The 22,323-nt window shown below is 50.4% G+C and overlaps 1 long non-coding RNA gene across 2 annotated transcripts; it reads left to right on the top strand.

Moving 5' to 3' along the window:
* The first annotated feature begins 671 nt into the window (after window positions 1-671).
* On the top strand, window positions 672-19,795 carry LOC118604006. Of its 2 annotated transcripts, none has more exons than XR_004951600.1 (3): window positions 672-1,197; window positions 3,380-3,659; window positions 17,515-19,795. It is a non-coding gene; the product is annotated as an uncharacterized LOC118604006 (long non-coding RNA). The 2 variants fall into 2 exon arrangements; XR_004951601.1 differs by lacking the exon at window positions 672-1,197 and adding an exon at window positions 2,821-2,939.
* The last annotated feature ends 2,528 nt before the right edge of the window (window positions 19,796-22,323 follow it).

Here is a 22,323-nt window from a genome sequence, read left to right as displayed (position 1 = left end):
GTAGGGCTCAGCCACTACATAAATCTGTGTTTATCTGCTGCAAAGCAAGCTATTTAGGTTTCTGATTTACAATCCTTGGTTTTCATAAAAGTCAGTCATTCCCAGTAAAAGAATGTGGGCTAGATTTATAGGATCTGCGTTACTCTTTAAAGCACAAAGCCGGTCTATGACTCACCCTCCATAATGTTTTTGCTCTAGTCCGGAGATATTCATGCGCAAAGAGAAAGATGCAGATCTCTGCCCCCAAAAATAAGACTTTTGGGGGGAACTAATTATAATGGCGTCAATTGTGCTATGCTTGTAAACTTGCCGTCAGCGTGGCCTCCTGGAGCCTGTTTTCCAGGGGTTTTATTCTGCAATAAAGTGCGTTCTGGCTTGCAGCTTGGCATATAAGACCTCCACTGGTATGAGCGAATGTTTTTTCCTACTAAATTATTAGGAATAAACAGCCCACCAGTGGAAAGGCAGAGAAATTATAAGCAAGGAAAATAAATCTTGGAATGTTTGCGTTTGGTGACTTTAATAAAATCGGTCACTTAGCCCAGCAGCCCAACTGGCTAAATGGAGCCAGCCTGGTATTTTTATTTTAATTTGAGTTTGTGTTTTGCCAGAGTAAAATGGGGTCAAGGCAAGACATCATGGAAAAAAGGCTTTGATGTCTCCTTGAAAAATATTTTGCACTGTGACTTTATGGTATTTTGTGTCCTTCTCCCCATCCCCCACCCCCAGCCCCCAGCTTGACAAACTGCATGTCTAAACCAGGACCATCACACTTAATAAAATCTAGCCATCATCAACAATCTTTGTGCCAACTCTCTCCCCTCCCCCAAACAAAGGCAGAATTCAAGGCAGGATGTCTTAACAATGCAAAATAAAAATGCTGATGCAGATAACGGAATATGATTAAAGGGGGTGGAGGAAATCAACCTTTTCAACTTTCTCCAAAGCAAAGCCAAGGTGAGGGGCCCAAGTGCAAGAGGAGAGATGGGAAGGAAGGTCATACGGACTGGGCTGACGGCCAGTTCAAACAGACCTGGGTCAGGAGGGAAGGTTTGCCCATGGGTTGAGAAGCAGCAAAGGATGGATTTAAAAAGATGGCAGAGAGCAACGAGCCCAGAATAAAAAGCAAGTCCTCCTTCACCAAATGTGTGAGAAAAGATGCGATTCTATTTGTGAAAGCTTCCATTCGGTCTCAAGGTGAGCACACTGGAAGATTGTGTACGGTAAAGGGAAAAGAGTCAGTAGTATTTGCTCTTGGTCAAGGCCGGGGAAGGTTTAGTGTGGACCTACAAGGTGCAGGCTGAGGCCCCCGGCACACATGGATGGATGTGCTTTGCCCTTGACCTTTTCCTGGACCAGTGCTGGAGCAGATGAGTCGACAGAAGCTTTCTGTTCACGGAAGCGGTACACACAGAACCATCCAGGTGTGGTCCATTCGTGTTTCTGTGTAGCGGGGACAAAACATCCTCTTGGGCCTCTTTCTCGATTATCTTTACCTTCACCTCAGTGTAGGGCATTACATTAGGGAGGTCCTTTGGGGAATCTCAAAAATGAACAAAATATGGCGCCTGCCCCCTGAGTTCAATGGCACAAAGATGCACACAGGCCACCCCAGTATTCCATGTGCAAACACACAGGGCAGCAAAGAGCAAGGTTTTGTGTGAGTCTGGAAACTAGGAAAGGCTTCCGGGAGGGGGTGGCGTTTCTATGGCTCTTAAAGACTCAGTAGTAATTTGACATGTAAAAGTGAGAAGCGAGGATAACCCAGGGAGAAGGAAAATGGACAGAAAAATATATAAAACCAGGAGGGTGCCAGGCTGTGTGGAAGACACAGGGACCCTTTGCGGGTGCTTCGTGGAGCAGGTGAGGCATCTAGAGGTCAGGAAAGGAAATTTAGGCCAGGTAAGAACAAGCTTTGGTCCTAGCCACAGAATCTGGATTTGCACCTGTACGGGCCAGGGGCCTCCCCTGACCCACGGAGGCTGGGGTCGGCTTCCTTGCGTGTGGCCCAGAGCACAGCACTTCCCGCCCCGTAGCACAGCACCCCACGTCACATCACGAGCCCAAGAGTCCCGGCCCCTAACGCGATGCCCAGCACATGATATTCAAGAAATAGCGGACGCAGAACGAATGAAACGGAGTTTTCAAGATAATAAATGGGCGGTTTGTAGCCCGGTGGCGCGGAGCTGGGCTTCAGAGAATTTGGACTTCAGGACGCGGGTAGACTGGAGCAGGGGGAACCGAGAAGCAGAGATCCGTGGGGGCTGGTGGACAACTAGGGGTTATGCTCAGCCGGGCCATGGAAGGCGTGGGGAAGTCAGGATGCAGGGAAGTTTGGAGATGGCGGTGATGAGAGCATGGACGGACGGAGTCGGTTAGAGAAACGCCGCATTTGAAGGGTGCTGCGACTCCGAGTGGAGAATTCGTAGCAGTCAGGTAGAAATTTTGCACGGAAGCATCTGCACGCAGAGTTCAAAAAAAAAAAAAAAGACAGCGCAGAGAGAAAGCCAAGATCAAAACCCAGGAGGCTGCCTATTTTTAGGAGATGGAACATAGACGCTAAATCTGAAATTCCACTTTCTATGATCTCCACGTTCCCCACCCATTTCAGTTAAAATCCATTTGGACTCACAGTGGGTCAGCCCGTATTCCTTCTGACCTTGTTTTGATCTTCAAGCTCCATAAATTGGAGGCCTCTCTAGGCATGCGCAGTGAACTCCCCCCACCGCACCTCCCCCCGATCCGGCACATTGAGAAACGGCCCGGCTGGTGGAAACATTGAACTTCGGGTCCCACCGTGACGAATGGTTCTGGACAACGAACCGCCGGCTCCTCCGTGTGGCCTGCTCTCTGCAGCAGGCGTGAATGAGCGGCCGCAGGAGCGCCCACAAGCAGGTGTTCTCTGCTCGCATAGCGAAGTCGGTGGGGCGGATCCACGGGTAATGAACAGAGGGGTTGCCCCTCGTAGCCAGGGAGCAAGGGAACAGAAATGCGACCGCCCGAGGTCAGAAACGACACGGAGGGAGAAACGTGGGGGCCGGACTGGAGTGGCGGGAAGGACGTGCGCGTTATAAACCGGGGGAGGCTGGCCTCGCCTGCAGCCTGGGGAAAGAGAGAGGCTGTTACTGGCCGCCCCGAGGGTGCGGATCAGGAAGGAGGGGAGACCGAGAAGGCACTGCCTGGGGAGCCATGACAGGCTGCAGCCAGGGCCTCTACCTGGGTCACCTGCCAGGAAGGGCCTGGTGTCCTCGAGGCGGGGAGAGAGAGTAGAAGAAGCTGGCCTGGCGAAGGGTCCCATGTGACTCAGACGAGACCGACGCTGCCTCCTGACCTTCTGCCCAGGCCTCATCTCTAGCAAAATAATCTTTTGTTTGGTCAGGTTGCCTGGGACAGTGTGAGATCACTTGGTTACTTGCTCCCAGCCCTGAAAAAGAACGCAGAACAGACTGCCCTCAGCTTCCCAGCAGAGGTATCAGATCAGCCCAGGGTGGCCTCAGGCCTGTCTCCAGTGTTGCTTAGGAAACTTCTGGAACCTGTGCCTCAAACCACCTGCTCTAGTCTCCATGCCATGTTTCTGCTGAAATGAACCGACCTGCCTTGGCAGAGAGCGCATTTGCATTTCCAGAAGATGCGCTTTGACAGGAAGGAGGCTGCCGGAAGTACGTAGCGGTTGCTTGTGTAATGGGTGGGACGGGCTGAGGTTCAGGGTCCAGCGGGGAGGTGAGGGCACCTGGTGGGATAGGCAGAGTCGGGGGACTCAGTTCCGTGCGAAGGGGCATCTCACCGTGTTCCGATGCGCATCTTTCTACCAACTGCGGACGTCGAGCATCTTTTCATGGGCTTGTTGGTCACTTGTTTATCTTCTTCGGAGAAATGCCTATTTGCTTTTTGCCGCGTTTGTTAGCGGGGTGGTTTGTCTTTTCATGATTGGGGTGTGAGACTTTTTTGCGCATTCTGGATATTCGACTCCTAGATATATGACGTGCACATATTTTATTCCACTCCGTAGGTTGTCTTCTCACTTTCTCGCTAGGGTTCTTTGATGGAAAAAAGGTTTTAACTTCGACGAAATCCAGTTTATCTATTTTTTCTTTTGTCGGTTGTGCTTCCTCTTTTTGGTCATATCCGGGAATCCATTGATAAATCTAGGATCGCGAAGACGTACCCCTATGTTATGCCCTAAAAGTGTTATGGTTGAAGCAGTTATGTTTATGTCAGACAGGAACTATTCCAGAGGTGTGTGCAGAGTTAAAGGAAACCACCGGGAAATGATGCAGGACCTTGGGGCCAGGCAGGCAGGGGCGCTGTGGCCATCCCTAAGCCTGGGGACAGCATAAGGAATGGAACAAGGGGAGTCGGGGCTGTGCAGGAGGACTGACCGTCAGTGCTGTGTCCTTTGGTAGAGAGATGCATCCATCATAGCACCCCGCCACGCTGGGGAGGGAGCCAGGCACCCTTCTCTGTTCGCTGATCTTGGCTGGTGCTTCCCTTTGGTTGAAGTCTACCAGAAGCAAGGGTGCAAGGGAGCCACTAGACACAGCTCGTACGGGTCAGTCTCCCAGGGCCCTGAGCAGGGACCATGGGGGAGGCAAGGAGAGTGGATCTGGAGGGGTGGTTGGCAGAGGGATAGCCCCGAAGACATGCAAGTCCCACCCTCAGAACCTGTGAATATATTACCTCACATGGCAAAAGGGACTTTGCAGATGTGGTTAAGGGTCTCGAGATGGGGAGGTTATCCTGGACTGTCTGGATTGGTGTAAAATAATTACAAAGTCCTTAGAAGAGGGGGACAAGAGGGTCACTGAGAGAGAGGGAGAGAGAAAGAGAAAGAGAGAGGAAGGGAGATGGAGAGAGGTGGAGAGAGAGAGAGAGAGAGAGAGAGGAGACTCGAAGATGCTACTCCATTGAAGATGGTGGAAGATGGAGAAATAGACCATAAGCCAAGGATGCTGGTGGCCTCTAGAAGCCGGGAAAAGCAGAGAAACAGACCCTCCTCTAGAACCTCCAAGAGGAGCGCAGCCCTGAGGACTCCGCGACTTTCACCCAGTGAGACTCAGTTCGGACTTATGACCTCTAGAACCGTAAGATGATAAATCTGCGTGAGTTTAAGCCAGGCGGTCTACGGTGATTTCTTACAGCAGCAACAGGGAACTAACGCAGAAGAGGAAGGCGGCGGCTCCCTCTGCTCCCCTCTGCCCGGGGAGACCTAGGGTTACTGGTCTGGGAAGAACTCCAGGCGACCACATTTGCGTCCTCTGGGAAGGCCACACTTCACGAGTCCCAGGGCCTGGTTTCTGTAGAAGGCGAGCCACCGTGACTTGCACGGGATTCACTTAGAGAAGTAGGATCACACTGAGCGGTAGGGAATCAGGGATTTATTAGAAGGATTGGGACTTACACAATCCCGGAAGCCGGTGGAAAATTCGCGGCAAGCCTGCCCTCTCTGGTGTTGGGTCTGAAGCGACTAGGTCAGCCAGCCCGGCAGCGAGCAGAGAAAGCCGGATACGAGGTTGAGGAGAGCGCAGATCAGCCGGAGTCTGCCACAGGGACTGGAAGCCAAGCCTGTGTTCCATGCAACTCTGATGACGTGGGTGACCTGCTGGAGAAAATGTGCCCTGTGCCACAGAAGTCACAGGCCCAGGCATCGGAGAAGGTGAAGGAAGAGACCCAGCGGGAGCTGCCGAGCTGCTGGGGGCGGGGGGGGGGGGGGTGCTGCGTCTCCCCAGCAGAGGGAGGCAGCAGCTCAGCGGCCACATTCGTGAGCCGCCCCAGCCCTCGGAGCACAGAAGGGCTGCCGGGCCTCTGCGCCTTCCCAGTTTCCCACGGCATCTCCTGAGGCCCGTCTGAACCCAGAGCTACACGGGACGGGGAATTCTGGGAATCCCGGATCCAGCCCAGCTAGGTTGACAGCCAGTCGCAGGCGGGGAGAGGTGAGCCTTTTTGAGTGCTTGGTGCATTCCCATCAGGGACTCCAGCTTCATTACCGCATTTAATTACCTTCCAGTTACTTCCACTTTACAGGCAAGAAAGTGAAGCTCGGGATTACATACCTTCCCCAATCATGCAGCTACTCCAAAGATACACGCATGGCCAATAAGGGCATGGGAAGATGCGCAAAAGCATTTTCCATTAGAGAGATGCAAATCAAAACCACAATGGACCCTCTTCGTACCAATGAAATGGTAATTAATAATAATAATAATGATAATAATAATAATAATAAAAGATGGACAAAGCAAGTATTGGCAAGAATGTGGAGAAATTGCAACCTTCACAATTAATGTAAAATGGTGCAGCTACTTTGGAAAACAGTCTGGCAGGTCCTCAGAACGGCGCGCATGGAGTTACCATATGACCCAGCAGTTCCACTCAGGTATATGTTCGAGAGAAATGTAAGTGTGTGTTCATGCGAAAGTTGATGCACAGATGTTCACAATGGCCTTATTCATAGAGCTCCAAAATGGAACCGACTTAAATGCCCGCTGACAGATGAATGGCTAAATAAGAGAGAGCACGTCCACACAGTGGAGTATCACTCGGTCACAAAAAAGAATGAAGCTCATGCTACAACGTGGGCGAAACTCAGCGACATCCTGCTAAGTAAAAGAAGCCAGTCACAAAAGGCCACCTATAGTATGAGTCCGTCGATACGAAATACCTAAAATAGACAAATCCATGGAGAGAGAAAGCAGATTAGGGTTTGCTGAGGACCGAGGGGTGAAGGGCAAATGGGAGTAAGTGCTAATGGATATGAGGTTTCTCTTTCGGGGTAATAAAAAGTTCCAAAATTGGTTGTAGTGATGACTGCACAACTCTGTGAGTTTGCTAGAAACCAATGAACTGTACCTACGATGCGATGGGAGAATCGCATGCATGTGTGTTATATCTCGCTAAAGTTGTCACAAAGCCATGCCATTAGCAAAGAGCAAAGCACGAGATCCGGCCAGGGTTTTTCTTACTTCAGAACCATGCTCCCCCCCCCCCTGAAAAATAGTGGACCCCAACTTCACTGGGAGGAAGGCTTGCTGGGGAACTTGTTAAACATACAGATTTTCTGGCCCACTCCCCAGAGTCCAGTTCAGGAGATGTGTGAGGTTTGGGGAATCTCTGACCAACAAGATCCAGGTGAGTTGAGTACAGGTGGTCTGAGGCCACATCTGGAAAACCACTGTCCCCTGCCCCGCATAGTGGGACTTCAGTATCTCAGAGCCAAACAGGGGCATCACTCAGTGAGATTAGAGGAAGTGGAGATCTCAGGGGCTGGTTTTCTTAGAGGATGATTTTATTATTATTATTATTATTATTAGAGAGTAGGTAAAGGAAAAGGAAGGGAGAAGGAGGAGAGGGACCCAGAAGCTCATGGACTACGAGCTGTATCGGAGGAAGAGATGGTAGAACGCTAGGTCAGAAACCCATCCAAGGGAGGTGCATCAAAGAGAACAGGAATGTCAACATTTGTGAAAATTGCTCCAAAGAGGAGAGAGAGAGAGAGCAAACACTCACACACCAGCCCAGTTTACCACCTGCCTGGGGCTTCATGCTCGAGTGTAATCCTTGAGAGAAAGAGAATCCCAGTGAACTCAAGGTAACGTCAGTTCTCTGGGGCTTCTTTCTGAAGGGCTAATCTGAACAAGCCTGGAAAGCACCCAGCGGTGAAGGTTAAATTTCAATCTTTTTGTGCTGCTACATCTTTGTTCCCTTTACCTTCTCCTTGAAGTGGAAATGATTGATGCTTAAGTAACTTCAGCTATTGAGTAATGTTTATTCAGACTGCAGGGGAACAAGATAGGGCTTAAAAATGAGGTGGACATTTTTTCTTTGAATGGCACAAGTTGAGCCTTTGAAAGTCAAGTGTATTCCCAATTGTGCAGTATAATAAAGAGGAGGGCCAGCAGGCAAAAGGTCTCCTACAGATGATCAATGTACAGGAGTTAAGTGGAGCTCAAATAGTCTCATAATGCCACCTGAGCTGAAGCCCCGGGTTATAAATATTGACTGGGGCCGGGATCGTTTTGAGTATATCTTAGATTTGCTGGTGAGCCTTTCAACCCAGATACTGGAGGGCTTTGTAAATAAGCTTCTAAAGCTCTGAAGAAAGAGACAAGTCATGTTCCCATATTCTGAACTCTCTGGATGACGCCAGCACCCCCTTAGAGGTAAGTGGAGACTGGCAAAGTAAAGAAACCCCACCCACACCCCCGGTGGTGGTAACTGCTCCTGGTGGAGCCCACTGCCTTCTGCATGTGGGTTTCTTCCAGTCAGTCGGCTCAAGTTGGCTTGTAGCCATGGCCAGCACGGCCAGACAGATCTATAACACACAGGGATTTGGCTTGGCAAGCGATTAGTCCATCTTAATATCTAAGAATCCACAAGCAAAAGCAGGAAAGAATAATTATGTGTCTTCATTTTGCTAAGACACCCTAACAACTAGACAGACTGGTCATCTCTGAATCTATGGATTGAACATGGGAGGAGGGACCTATACAGGGGGACGTTATACGTTATAATTTTCTGGGCCCTGAGTGATAGGTCGATCGACAAGTGTTTGTGGAGCACTGTGAAGAAACAGCCTCCCTTTCTGCAAGGGGTGGTGTGGAAGGAATTGCTGAGGGTCTCTGTGTGCCCTCTCCCACCCACCCACCAGGGCCTTGGTCCCTGGCTCTGGAGGAGCAGGAGGTGGCCTTCTTTACCGAGAGGACCAACAACCTAATTGCCAGCCACTCCCACCATATTGTGACCATCCAGGGCCAGGCCCAGCGTGGCAGGGAAGGAGGGATAGAGGGATGTTTAACCCTTTCGAAGGGGACTCCTGGCCGGTTTTCCTGGGTGGTGCTAAGTGGGTAGGAAGGTCTCAAGACCCATGAGTTGGCCTGTATTGTGGCTTTTTAGAGTAAGGAACCCCATCTTTAATGCCATCGTATTTTGACCATCGAATGTTTTTTATTCCCCCTCCACCCCTTTTTAAGTTTTTGAAAAAGTGCTCTTTGAAAATCTCAACCATTCCTTTCGAGCTAAGCAATAAGAGAATGTTCCCCTTGCCTGGCAGGCGGCATCAGCAGAAGGGAAGGGGGATTTATGAGACCAAAGCAAGATAACACCGTGAGGGCTGAGGAAAAAGAGGAACGTGGCCATAGCCCTCTGCCTGAGCCAGGACTTGTCCTTCTGTATCCCTCCACGGGCTCCTTTTTTTTTCCTGTCAAATATTAAGACACGTTCACCATATCATTCATCCCTTTAAAGTACACAATTTGGAGTTCTTCAGTATGTTTACAAAGTTGGTACGACCACTACCTCTATCTAACTTCAAAACATCTTTGTCACCCTACAAAAACCCTGCACCCGCTAGCTGTCACCGCCCCCCGCCCCGAACCCCTCTTTCTCCTCCATCCTCTCAGTAGATTAGACAATCAATGATCAACTTCCTGTCTCTAAGGACTTAGCTATTCAGGGCATTTAATATAAATAGAAGCATATAATATGTGACCACTCGTGACTCTCTTCTCTTGTTTATCATAATGTTTTCAAGGTTCGTCCGTGTCGTAGCATGAATCGGTATTTTGTTCCTTCTTTTGACTAAATGACACCGCTTTGCATGGACATGCCGTATTGTATTTATCTATTCATCATTTCATGGAAACTTGGTCGTTTCTGCTTTTGGACAGTCGTGAATAGTGCTGCTCTGAACATCTGCATACACCTCTATGGGATTTTATCCAAGGATTTTGTCACCACCCCCTGCAGAAGCACCCCAACTCAGGTCGTGTGAGGTGAGAAGGAGTGCAGCTCAAATGACTCAATCTGATCAAGAAGGCATGGGAAAGGAAAGGACGTGCTTGTCGAGCACCTACTGTGAGCTCCAAGATACACCCCAATACATCTTCCTTTTACAGATAAGAAGACTTTTATAAATCGGAAGAGAGATTTTTAAAACTGGCCCAAGAATACATAGTTGTTTGGCTCAAAATTGGAGTGATTTCCCTGGTATCTTACTGCCACGTGCAAATGTATCTTATTAAGAACAGAGGTCAAGTGTCAAATGATAAGCTAGTTCTTCTGTGATGTTCTCAAGAATACATAGCTTGTAGGTAGCAGAACCGTGGTCTTCATTTGGGAGGAAGGAGAGTCGGAAGTGCCCTGGGATGTCCAGGAAAGACTTCCGCATCTGTCAGAGTTTGTTAAGTTATGCCGCAGTAACGAAAATCCCCAAATCTTATCGTCTTACAGCAACGGCAGCTTCAATCTCGCTCTCGTGTCGGGAGCTGCAAGGTGGCCTCTGTGGCTCTACCTTGTGCATCTTCTCACCCAGGGGCATGTGCCGAAGGCGAAGCCTATAGGTGAGACATTGTGTTTTCACAGTGGAGGGAAAAGAGCGAGAGAGGCTCTTAAAGCTTCCCAGCCATGGCTTCTCTCATATCCATTCCTGTTCATTGGCCAAAGCAAGTCACATGGCCAAGCATGGAACTGGGGCAGGGAATTGTCCCCTGTGGTCACACGTCAATGAATGGGATGTGTAGTCCTCCTACAAGGGAAGGCAGTAGATGGGAATATCAACGTAGTCGCCTAGAGCTTCTAGAAGGCAAAGTAGTAGTTGCTTCCAAGCTGTAAGTATTAGATTGCTAAAAAATATTTTTTCATTCGACAGATTTTTATAAAATATCCCCTAAATGCTATGTATTCCACAAGGTGCTGGTGAGCAAAAAACGAGTTTGTTTTCCGACCTCATAGCGTTTACAGCTGAGAGTAAGATCAGTATCAGTCAGGGAAGTACATAAACGATGATGGAATTCTGACCAGCGCCACAAGGAGAGGCGTGTGGCGTTATCTGTGGTGGAATGACCCAGTCAAGGGGGTCCAAGAAGCCCATGGGCGCCAATCCAGAGAAAGAGCTGGCTCCCTGGGCCACCCTGGGACACACGCCTGACGTGGTGACAGCCGTGGATTACACCGTGACACCCCTGGGTGCCCATGACGCTGTCCGACACGAGAGTGTGGGGATAACCGACCCCGCGGAAGGGCAGGGGTCACCTCGGGCTTCGTGGGGAGGGGAGGGAGACCCGTGGCTGGAGGAACGGGGTGGGGAGCGATCCTGAGAGGCGGCTCCTGGGCGCGGTGTCGGTAAGGTGGGGAGTGAGGAGAATGTGGTCTCGCCGTTACCATCTTGGAGCCGCCTCTCTCCGGCTAGGCGTCAGTTTTCTCATCCGCCGAACAGGTGTAACCGTGCACATCCGACTCACGCGGCTGGTGCCGGGGTGTGGGAGATGGAATAACGCCCCTCCCCCCGCCACCAACAGAGATGTCCACATCCTCATCCCCAGAACCTACAACTGCAATCTTCCGTGGCAAAAGGGGGTTTTGCAGCTATGATTAAGCTAGGGACCTTCGGGGGGGAAGGTTAGTGGAATCACAGGGTGAGGGGCCAGTGGAATCACGAGGGGTGTTAGACACGGGACGCCAGAGGGCCAGAGTCAGAGGAGATGTGAGACAAGCGGGGAGCAGAGTGATTTAAAGAAGGGACCACGGATCAACAAGTGCAGGGGCCTCCCGAAGCTGGAAAAGCCAGGGAAGCGGATGGTCCCCTGCAGCTTCCAGGTGGCACGTGGCCCTGGGACACCCGATTCTAGCCTGGACGCCCATGCTGGGTCTCTAACCCACAGAACTGTAAGGTGACTTGCTGTGGTTTCGAGCCACGCCCTTCGCGGTAATTGGTTACATCATCGATAGGGAACTTACACACAGGTTAAAATAAGTTCTTTGAAGGCGCTGGAAATCGGAATCGTTCTTGCCGCTTAGAGGCAAGAAGGGGCGGGATGGCTGCTGGACTGTGCCGCGTCCCTGAAGACGAGTCTGTCAGACTCACCTGCCTGTCTGTTTGGGGCGCTCTGTAGGTGGATAAAACTCCCAGAGGGCTGGATGCTCACATTGGCCCTTCTGCACCCACTGAGGCAATTCCTGCCCCTCCCAGCAGAGGGGACGACCTGGGGGCAGGGTCAGCCCCTCCCCTCTCCTCCAGCTCTGGAGTCTCTGCTGGTTCTCGGCCCTGGCGTCACATTAAAGTCACCTGCAGAGCCTCCAAGGCACGCCAGTGACTGGGCTGCACCTTGGGAGATTCGGATCGGCTGGGTCCGTGGTGTGGCCCGGGCATCGGCATTTTCAAATGCTCCGCCAGCAGCGTCCGGTGTGCAGCCGGAGCTGGGAGCCGCCGGCCAGCAGCGGCCACCACACTGCTGTGTTGTGGGAGAGTCGCCGGCCCCCCGCACCCCCCCCCCAGGGACCCCGGTGTCCAATTTCCCCCAGCCCCTGCAGCCCGGCTGGCGTCAGCGGTGCCCGCGAAGCCAGCTCCTCCCAGACAGGCAGGCTCGACCATAAATTTTAATTCGCAACTTTTCCTTTTTATTATTTTCGAATGCTCAAGGCCCCGAACGTGACGAGAAGCCTTGCTCACGCCGTGACCTGCAGAGAGCTTCTCTGGGAGTTGAGCCCCTGGTTCAACAAGGTGCTCACGGTTCAGCCGCCCGGCCCCCGCGTGCACACGCACGTGCACACACGCGCGCACACCCCTTGCGCCGGCGAGTCTCCACATCTGTGGGTGCTGCGCCCTCCCAGTGCGAGGCCGGCGGCTTCGCTCCCCGACACTCTGTGTGGCGGCTCCCGCTCTGGGGCCAAACGGAAAGAAAATCCACATAATCACGGATAATGTAGGTGCCGACAGGTACGGGCGCAGGACTCCACCTGAGCGGGCTGCCTCCTCAGCGAAACACATGAACTTGTCGCAGCAGGAGTTACGGCTGCTCTGGAGTCGCCGTGAGCTCACCTGCACTCTTGGGTGGTTTTTGATTCTTGACTGTGTGCCTTACACCGTGTGCCTGGGGGTGACCGAGCCCCTTCTGGCTGGCCTGCCGCCTGGAATATTGAAACCCAAAGCCGAAGCCTTGCTGGGCACCCAGAGAGAATCCTGCCTGAGCCTGGGAGTGGAAGGGTCCATCCTTGAGGTCACATTGCCCACCCGAGCAGTGGCCAGTCTTGGTCCGGAAACCCTCAGACAGGCCCAAGGCTCTGGGGAGCTAGGAAATCTGATCGGGTGGGTCTGGGGCAGGCCTTGAGGTTCTGCGTTTCTAACAGGCTCCCAGGGGAGGCTGAGGCCACCCTCACTGGGCTGCACCTTGAGTAGTAGCAGTGCCCGGGGGAATTCCGGCTGCCTCAGCATCTCCGTCCACATCCAGCTAGAGTTTTAATGGAAACATCTCCGGTTTATAGGCAAAATGCTACAAAGGGAGCCTGGGCACAGCGGAAGGGCAGAGGTGTTCATGGCTGAGGCTGCCCGGTAGTGATGCTGTCGCTGAAAAATAGTCCGTGGAAGAGGCCCCCCGCTTCCCTTCTCCCCCTCCCAGCTCCTCCCCTGCCCCACAGAGACCAAAAAAATGTTGCCTTGCTGGATTTTTTCTGGAGCAACTCGGCAGGGTGGTCCCCTCCCGTCGCCTGGGGCAGCATGCGGGGTGCCTTCTCTCCAGCCCGAGTCCCTGCCCCACGCCCCAGGGCCAGACCTCCACTTCCCACCCCCTCTCAGCCTGACCCCAGGGGCACCCCTCATCATCAGAGGCCCAGCCCAGCAGCCGTCTTCCCTGTGAGGTCTCCGCGCCTTCAGCTAGGACGATTGTCACGTTCTCCTGGCCTCGCGTGACCCTGCGCATTTCCCGCTCTGTGCTGCTTTAATGGTCTCCCCTGCCGGCTTCCGAGCACCTCAGAAAAACGCCCCTGCCGGGCACGTGGTTGCCATCCAGCCAATGCCCGTTTAAAATCGAAACACAGCGAGAGTCCGGAGTCACTCTGGCCTCGCCCCGCGCACAGCGGCTTCTCCCATAACGACGAAACAAAGCCGCAGCCTGGGTCAGAGGAGGCGCGAGGGGCTTCTCAGTGCGGGGCTGGCAGGCAGGGCAGAGAATTACCGCTCTGAGACAAGAGGACATTGAGGCAGTCACCTCTCCGCCCCTCCCGCTTTGTCTGCTTTCCTTAAGGAAAAAACCCCAGGCCTGCAGCACGGGCCTCCTGGGCCTTCCCGCCAACCTCGCAGGTGTGTTGCTACCTCTGACCAAGGTGTCCCCGGAGGTCGGCGTCAGCCCCTGGCCCAGGGCGTCCCTCTAAGGCCACTGGGCCTGCGGTGCACGTGAGCCTCCTGTGATGGGATAGGTTTCTGCTTCTTCCATCTCCTGGTTTCTCTGGGGCGTGGAGCAGGTCCACACACGGGCCTGGTGAGCCCTGGTACTTGCTTTTGAGGAAGACATTCCCTGCTCTGGCAAACAGATTAAAACTCGTCCCTAGCTAATAGCTGAACACATTTTTACGTAAGCATTAGAGGATCGGCTGACTTTTAGATGTGACGTTATGCTTCGTAGACATTACATTCGACATGCATTCATTTCGGTTTTGCTTTTTTCCCTCCCTGTCTCTGAGGGAGGGGATCCGGGTCCTGGGTGAGCCCAGGCCGTCGAGGGCCCGTGCAGACCCTCCCCATGCAGACCCTCCTGGCTGGAGGCGGAGGGGCGATCCGGAGCAGGGAGGCAGCCCTTTCCTCTCCTTCCATTATCTTCCCGGGCAGGGATCAGTGCTCAGCTAATCGTGTCTTTTTCTGCCTCCAAGCCAGAGCCGTCCTCCTAGCTCCCGCCTCTCCAGGAGAGAGGGGAGTGAGTTCCCTTTAGCATGGAGCCAGGAACTCAGTGACAGCCCAGCCCTGAAGCCAGGAGGGAGTCATGAGGACGAGAAATCGACTCAGAGGTTTGTGCTCCTCGTGGAGAGAGCCGCTCCGCTGTAATTAAACAGTTGTTCTTTCTGACATTGCACAAGCCCGAAGCCTTTTCTAGGGCCCCCGGCTTGTGCCCAGGGTGGCTCACGCTCAGGGGCCATCACAGCCCTTATCTCTAGCCATCTCTCCGCCCCCGTCCTCTCCCTACCCCTAGTGTACAAGCCAGGTGTCTTCAGTGCCTGGCCCTGCCAGACGCCCCTGGAAACACACCTGCAGCCCGAAGTCGCCTGACCTGGGCTGGGCCAGGCAGGTGCACGCCCCTGCCACCGCCGCCACTCCACATTCCAGGGTGCGCCTCACCTCCGGGCTGGCTCAGACAAGCAGCTCCCCCCGCCAGCGCCGGATGCCCCAACGGAGGCCTCTCCCTCTCCTCGGCTGGGCCTGACTGCAGCCTGGATGTGCCAGGTGGGACCCAGGACAGCGTGTTAACAAGCCAGGAGGCTCCGGCTCGGAATTCCTTGGCAGGCGGGCCTCATGCACCGCGCGAGGCCGAGAACCGGAGCCTGTGCAGGGACGGGAGCTAATTAAGCTGTAAGCCATCCCCAGAGCCTCAGTTCATCGGTAATTATGCCATCTGATCTCAGAAGCTGCCTCTGGCGCTCTGGGAGAGCTGGGGGAGCAGAAGCTGCTCGGAACTTTTAGAATAGATTTTCACGAAATGGACATTCACACCGGTTTTGGAGAACCAGGCTCCCTGAAAAGCACCATAAACCATGCCTAATTCTGCCACGTGATCAAGGCGCTCCGATCGGCTGGCCCCAGGGGTACCGACTTGCTTTATGTAGGTCAGGGGACCCTTGTGTGGTGTGATTTGGGAAGGCCCCCCCTTGCTCCTGCCCACAGAAACACCCTGGCCAAGCTCGCTAATGCTGAAAACCGAGTCTCGCTTTAATCCTGATGCTTTGGCATCGCAAAAATCCGAACGGTGTGTTGGCCTTAACAGACACAACACCTTGGTGGGAAGGAGGATGACTGAAACCCTAGGATGGGCCCTACATCCCCGACCTGTATTTTCTATAAACAGCCAACAGATCAAAACACGACCTAATGTGTAATCCTCATTTTTGAAATGGGTAAACTGAGGGCCGGGAAGAATTAGTGACTTAATTCAAGGTCACAAAGGCAGAATGTGGCAGGGCAGGGCTCGCATCCAAGCTCTCTGGCTGCCAATCTAGCAGATGCTACAGTTTATAAGAAGTGGGGTAAAAAGAATTTTTAAAAAGTGCTGGAAAGCTGAGGATTTCGTCAACCATCACACACTGCAGAGGCTGGTCCCGGGGTAAAGGGTGCCATGCAGGAAGGGTTGGAGCCTGAATTTGGTTCCTATTATCACCTTTGGTCATTCTGTGATTTGCTGACTGCTAGAAAGACCCAAGTCAGGGCTCTAGCCATGCTCCAAAGGGTAAATTGCAAGCAGAAACTCTCGCGCGGATGAGCTTACATCTGTTAAGCTCGTCCCCGTGTAGTCATAGGCCCCGCTGACGATTGACTTCGGTCTGGGCGGAGCACACACTCCCCTGGAAACCCTGTCCCACCCCCACCCCCGACGGTCCCACATAACTAAACGGCAGCGGCTCGTCTTTGCTCTCAGCCTTTGAAGAAAACCAGATAGAACTAAGCTCAGCCTGGTTTAGGTCGTGTCTCTTTCTTTTGAAAACAAAGGAGACAGACAGAATTCCTGCCCGAATTCGTTCACCCCGTCCCTGTGGTTGAGCCTCAGGAATTCTGCCCTGGCCAAGAAGTTTCAGGCCTCAGCACTTTTTCTGAGCAATGGGGACTTGGGCCAGAGTCTCCACCCATGAGTCTCCTTCCCAGAGTGGCAGCGAGGCGTGGCGCAGGGCGCTGGCCCTTGAGAGCCTTCCAAATCCCTAGAACGAAGCGAGGAGGCCTCGAGACTGTTTCTACCTTTATTACAAATTATAAAATATAAATGAGTATCGTCTGATAGAATTTTAATAAAAAGTCAAGAGGTAAGGGACTTAGCTCCGAGCCTGGCATAGAGTAAGCACCCCGAAACAATCATTCTAAGAATAATTCATTTCTAGCTCTACAGGTAGCTGTCTTGTTGTAAACAAATGTAGAAAACATTGAGAAATACAAACACACAAATAAATTCATCTACAATTGAAATCCCAGACATAGCACCTTCTGGGTAGATAGATTTGTAAATTTTTTTCTATTCCTAAGCTCTATATATCTATAGCATAAGCTGGATGTGTCTATTCATACGTCAGAAATGGAATTCACAAAATTGGGACCATGATATATGTATTGTGTGACTGTATTTTCACTTTAGAGCATTTCCTGAACCCCTTTTCATACTAACAAGCATTTATCTAACTCATTGTTTTTCACAGCTGCGTAGTAGTCCATCGTATTATAAACAGCTCTTCCCTGAGCATCCCTGCACATAAATATTCATTCACTTGCCTGACAATTTTGCTCTGGATAATTCTCAGAAGATGAGCTCTCAGAGTTAAAGCCTTTAGGGAGTTAGTATTCATTTTCGTAATTGCGACTTCACAAAACGCATGCTAGAAAGCCTCTCTGTAAAACGCGATTTACATTGTTATAATCTTTTAATGCTTCTGGAACATAGTAGACACTCAGTAAACACAGCGTGTGCCGAATGAGTGGGAAGCACGTCGGAGGTCGTTATGCGATCTGGAGCCCGCCCGGCGTAATGAACTTTCCCATTTTTCTATCTTTCGAACCAGCTTCTGTCCTGCCCTGGCTTTGGCTGATTCTGCACAGGCGTTTCTCGGAGACATGAGCACCAGGCTGACATGTCTCCTCGCGGAAAAGGAGACTCCAGGTGATGCCCTTTGTCTTCCGCCATCCACGCGATTTGAAGACCACCGAGAGCACGGAGAAGAATGGCGACGCAGCATAATCACATGTCCCCAACTAAAAAGTAGGAAACAAGGACGTTATCTGATTTATAAATCTGTTTATGTGAAAAAAGAAAAAAAACATTTGTAGACGATTATACAGAGTTCAGATTTCAGTGCCCACATGTAATTTTATCGGAACGTAGCCACTCCCATTTGTTACCGACCTTCTGTGGGCGGTTTTGTGATGCTTTGATCGAGTTGTGTAGCTCGTACAAAGACCACACAGCCTCCTTGGCACCCAGGTGTGGCCGCGGGACTAGGTTTTGGCCAGGGAGATGTACAGAACGAGCCTTTCGCTTCTAGTTTCTCTCTCCTTCCTTCCTGCCAGCCACAGTGAGTGCCTGATGCCTACAGCACCAGACACTATCTTGAGTCATGCAGCGGAAGCCACTTGTTGAAAATGGGGGTGCAAAACAAGTCTTTAGAAGGTGCTTGGCTCCCTGACACTGGGCAATAATACACCAGCCTGGACTGCCTAAGTCTGTTCTTTTGAAAGAAATAACTCTCTTTTGTTTGTAGCCTCTGCTTTTTGTTATAAGCAACTAAACAAAATCCTAATACGGACCATAAGAGTTATTACTTTTAATCCTTATAACAACAATATGACATCAACATTCTCCAAATGGGGAAACTGGGGCGCTTAGAGTTTATATAACTAACCCATGGCCAAACACCTGAGGAGGGATAAAACCAGCTTCCCGGCCCAGGCAGTCACAATTCAATCTCGTCCTTTTAATGAGTATGCTTTGCTGCCCAACATTTCAATAGATGATCAGCCTTCTTCCTTTTGGGGTTAATTTCCTGGCTTCCTTCATTTGCTTTTTATAAAAATCTGTTACTAGTTGATATTGGCTTCTGGAGTAGAGCCATTGGGTGGCCAACTACTAAATGGAGCAATAGGACCCATATTTATTATATTTGTGACTCCTGTGAACTTTTAGGTGTACACACACACATACACACACATGCACACACACACGCGCACACACTGATGGTTACATATGCATCTCAGGGTGAAACGCCAGGTATCCACCGAGTTCACCAGACATTGCCTTTTAGGCTCTCTACATACTGATCGTGATCCTAAATCTACAAATATATCCTATAATAAATAATTGTGTCAAATATCAAATATGTATTGTGCTTCTACTCTATCCAGAGCACACGCCCTTTGTTGGCCATAGGCTGTCCCATTTTTATTTTCCCTAAATCAGAAGTTAGGTGGCATGTCTTCCCACCAGCAGAATAGCTTCTCACACCTGGGCCACCCGCAGGGTGCCCCGAGCGGATAGGAATGCACGGCCGGCTTCCTTTCGTGGGAATGTGCTAGCTCAGTTGCATGAGGAACCCAGAAACATCCAATCAAGCCCTTCTCCATTTCATGTCCTACAGAAACCGTGAGAGATCATGAAACGGTTGTTGTTTTAAGCACAGCTAGTGGTGTGCCGGCAGAATTTTATTTAATACGAAATAATTTGGGGTTCTCCAAGAAAAAAAAAAGAAAAAAAAAGCCCAGGTCTGGAGTGTCTGCCTATTTCTGTGGTGTGACTGTTCCCACAATGGCCAAGCTTAAGCCACCAAAGTGATGAACATAGAGCTGGGAAGGGATGAGCCCAGGGGGCCCTGGCACACAGCACTGGAGCAAACCCCGAAAGAGGCCGGCGCTGCGGGGCCCACTGGAGCTCCAGAATATGTCACAAAGCTCCTTCCCCAGTACGTGTGGCGGAGCCCAGAGCCAGGTGGCACCGGGGTGTGTGGAGAATGACCCCTTCTTGGCTTCATGAGGGACAAACGGAGAAGAGAAGCCTCTAAGCAACCCTTGGAGGTTCCCAATCTGACGATCTCTTCCCCAGACGCAGAAGGCTGCAGTGGCACGAGCCCCTCATCTTCTGTGGGGCAGAGATGCAGAGGGCTCCGGGCGAGTTAGCCCAGAGCGTTTCAGGGCTTCAAGGACCTCGGATCCCCCATTAGTTTGGTAAAACCTGCCCTGAGGGATCTGACAAGTGCAGAACACACTTATGTAAGAGAAACTGTGGGGGCGCCAGGCCTGCTCTGGGAGGACACCTCCACGTTCCCAGTGAGAGGGCAGGCGCACCCCACCAGCACCTGACAAAATTCGTGTCCCCACAAGTCACTGACAGGGGCTGCATGAGAAGGACAGATGGACGTCACCATGTTATTTTCAACGACTTATTTTCCATCATAAATTCATGTATATTATAGGAAAACATACAGAAAAGGAGAAAATAAAAATGACACCCAATCCTAACAATTCCCACTAAAAGCTTTTGGGTATTTTTTTTTTTTCAGTCTTTTAAACTATGCAATATATACAGATTTTACATCCGAAGTCTTCCTCTTGGCATTAGATCACGGTTTCCCATTATCTTAAAAAATAACAAAAATGCTGCATGACATTCTTCACATGGATGATAATTCTAGTTCCTGGACAGGTAGGCTCTCTCCCCACATGCTGAAGAAACTCCGAAAACGGAAAACCCTGTAGATAAAGTTTTTGTGGCTTTTTCTGACTGTGGAGCATATCTAGACATTTTCATGCTTCTGTGGTCAGCCCCAATAATCTTTTACTTATTAACCTATTTCTAAGCATTTCTATCTACTAAATCCTTCTCTTGAGATCTCAAATTTACCTATGTCCTCGATTTTTATATTATGTTTGCATATAACTGTTAAATGCATGTGGAATTTATTTTCATGTATGGGGAGAGTTGGGGATTATTTTTAATTTTGTCCACATGGTTTATCCTAACATCATTTACTGACTAATCTCTTTCCCTCGCCAATCTTTACCACGTACTAATTTTTCATCTATATTGTCTTAGTAGGGGCCTGTGTTTGAGACATTCTGTTATATCAATCCACCTGTCTATAGTTTCATTGGGCTATTAAAATTTTATAATATCCTTTTCTTCTTTTAATATACTTCTTTCTCAAAATATTCTGGGCTGGATCAAGCTACCAGAATTTCCTTAGAAGCAGCATTCCAGGCTATTGTCTGAATGTAACTCTCGTCAACCTGGATAGCTTCTCTTGTCTCCTCATGATAATAGTCCAGTTTACAACTTTCCCCCAGGAAAACACTCTTCTCCCCCTGGCCTTTTGCTTTGAAATGGGGAAGAAAACAAGGGCAGAATGAAGAGAGAGCTTGGGCCTTGCTGGGTCACCTTGACGGAAAATTAGTTTATGTGGTCACCCTCTTCTAATTACGAAAGCATCCTTAATTTGGTACTGGCTAGGAAGCAACAACTTGCGTTTAGCTATGTCTTCATTGCACCCTGAAAGAAAGGCACCCTAGATAAGACTAGTAGCTGCTCATTAAAGAACTCTCGGCAAAGGGTATGGGCTCCATTTGTAACTTGATCGCTAAATTATCTTGGGTGTGCCGCTGTCACGTTCTGGAATTCTGCCACACCATCTGCAAAACGAGGCTTCCAGCCTGGACGCCCTTCCAGCTCAGTGCAACTGGCGCTAGGCAGCTCCATCCAAATCTCGCAATGAAACCCTCCAACTGCCTTTGTTTCTCTGAAACTAGCGTTTGTCAGGACTTTTCAATAGCTCTGCGTTCAGACATCTCGGCATTTCTCGCGCCTTCTTGCTTTCCGAACAGTCTTTTCAAGATCCCAGGGATAAAAGCACCCCAAAGTGTAAAGCAGATAAAAAAAGCCGTAGCTGTACAAGAGAAGACGAAAGTTGTGGGGTTTTTCCCCTCTGTTCCTCTCACTAGTTTAACTTCTGACTGATTTAAACATTGGTTACACTTTTCCTGGAAACGTAACAGTTTAATTTGGAATACAGTCATGGAGCAGCAATTCTGCTGAGTCTAGAACACAAAAATATGGTTGCTAATGAGTGGCACTGATTTAACAGGAAATAAGGAAGAAAAATACACGTTTTGGAAGAAAATAAGCAATTTCACAATGTTTCCACTTGCTCCCGATCCAACTGCACTGCTTCAAGGGGTAGCCTGGAAACTTTTCTCATGAAAGTGCAGTAAATATTCCTGTAGACTGTCTATTTTCTGGCCTGGGAAATATAGGTAGAAATGACAAATTTCCTAGAACAACTTCTGGGAAATTTGTATTGATGATACCTTCTGATTTTCTAAACTCTTCCTTCTTTCCTACAGAAACACACACACGCGCACGCGCGCACACACACACACACGCATGCACACACACACACACACACACCAAATTCTGCAACAATGCAGAGCACAGTAGCAAAATCCTGCTTCCTTAAAAAATATATATATATTAGGTCTCTGTGGTTGCATTATTTGTGTGTGAATTTGTGCATGGATTTGTGTGTGTGTTCTGGATACATTTCGAGATCATTTGAAGAGCTGTCACAAAACCCCCCTTCCCCATCCGAAATTGATTTTTTTTTTTAAAGAAAGAAAGAAAGAAATTCTGACTCTACACCATTAATTGGCATTTTCAAAACACCCGAGCGCCCAGTTCGAAGTCTAGAATAAAACGCAAGCCCAGATGCCGCGTTCACACTTGCGTGCATTTAGCACTTCATAAGCAGTTCATTAAACTGATAACACTTTGAACAGCAACACTGGCTCTTTCAGACTCACAGACTCCCTCGGCCTCTTCGATTGTCTGG

The sequence above is a fragment of the Rousettus aegyptiacus genome, unplaced genomic scaffold (assembly GCF_014176215.1).
Source record: "Rousettus aegyptiacus isolate mRouAeg1 unplaced genomic scaffold, mRouAeg1.p scaffold_m13_p_6, whole genome shotgun sequence".
Classification (NCBI taxonomy): domain Eukaryota; kingdom Metazoa; phylum Chordata; class Mammalia; order Chiroptera; family Pteropodidae; genus Rousettus; species Rousettus aegyptiacus.
This window is presented reverse-complemented; position numbering and strand designations above follow the sequence as displayed.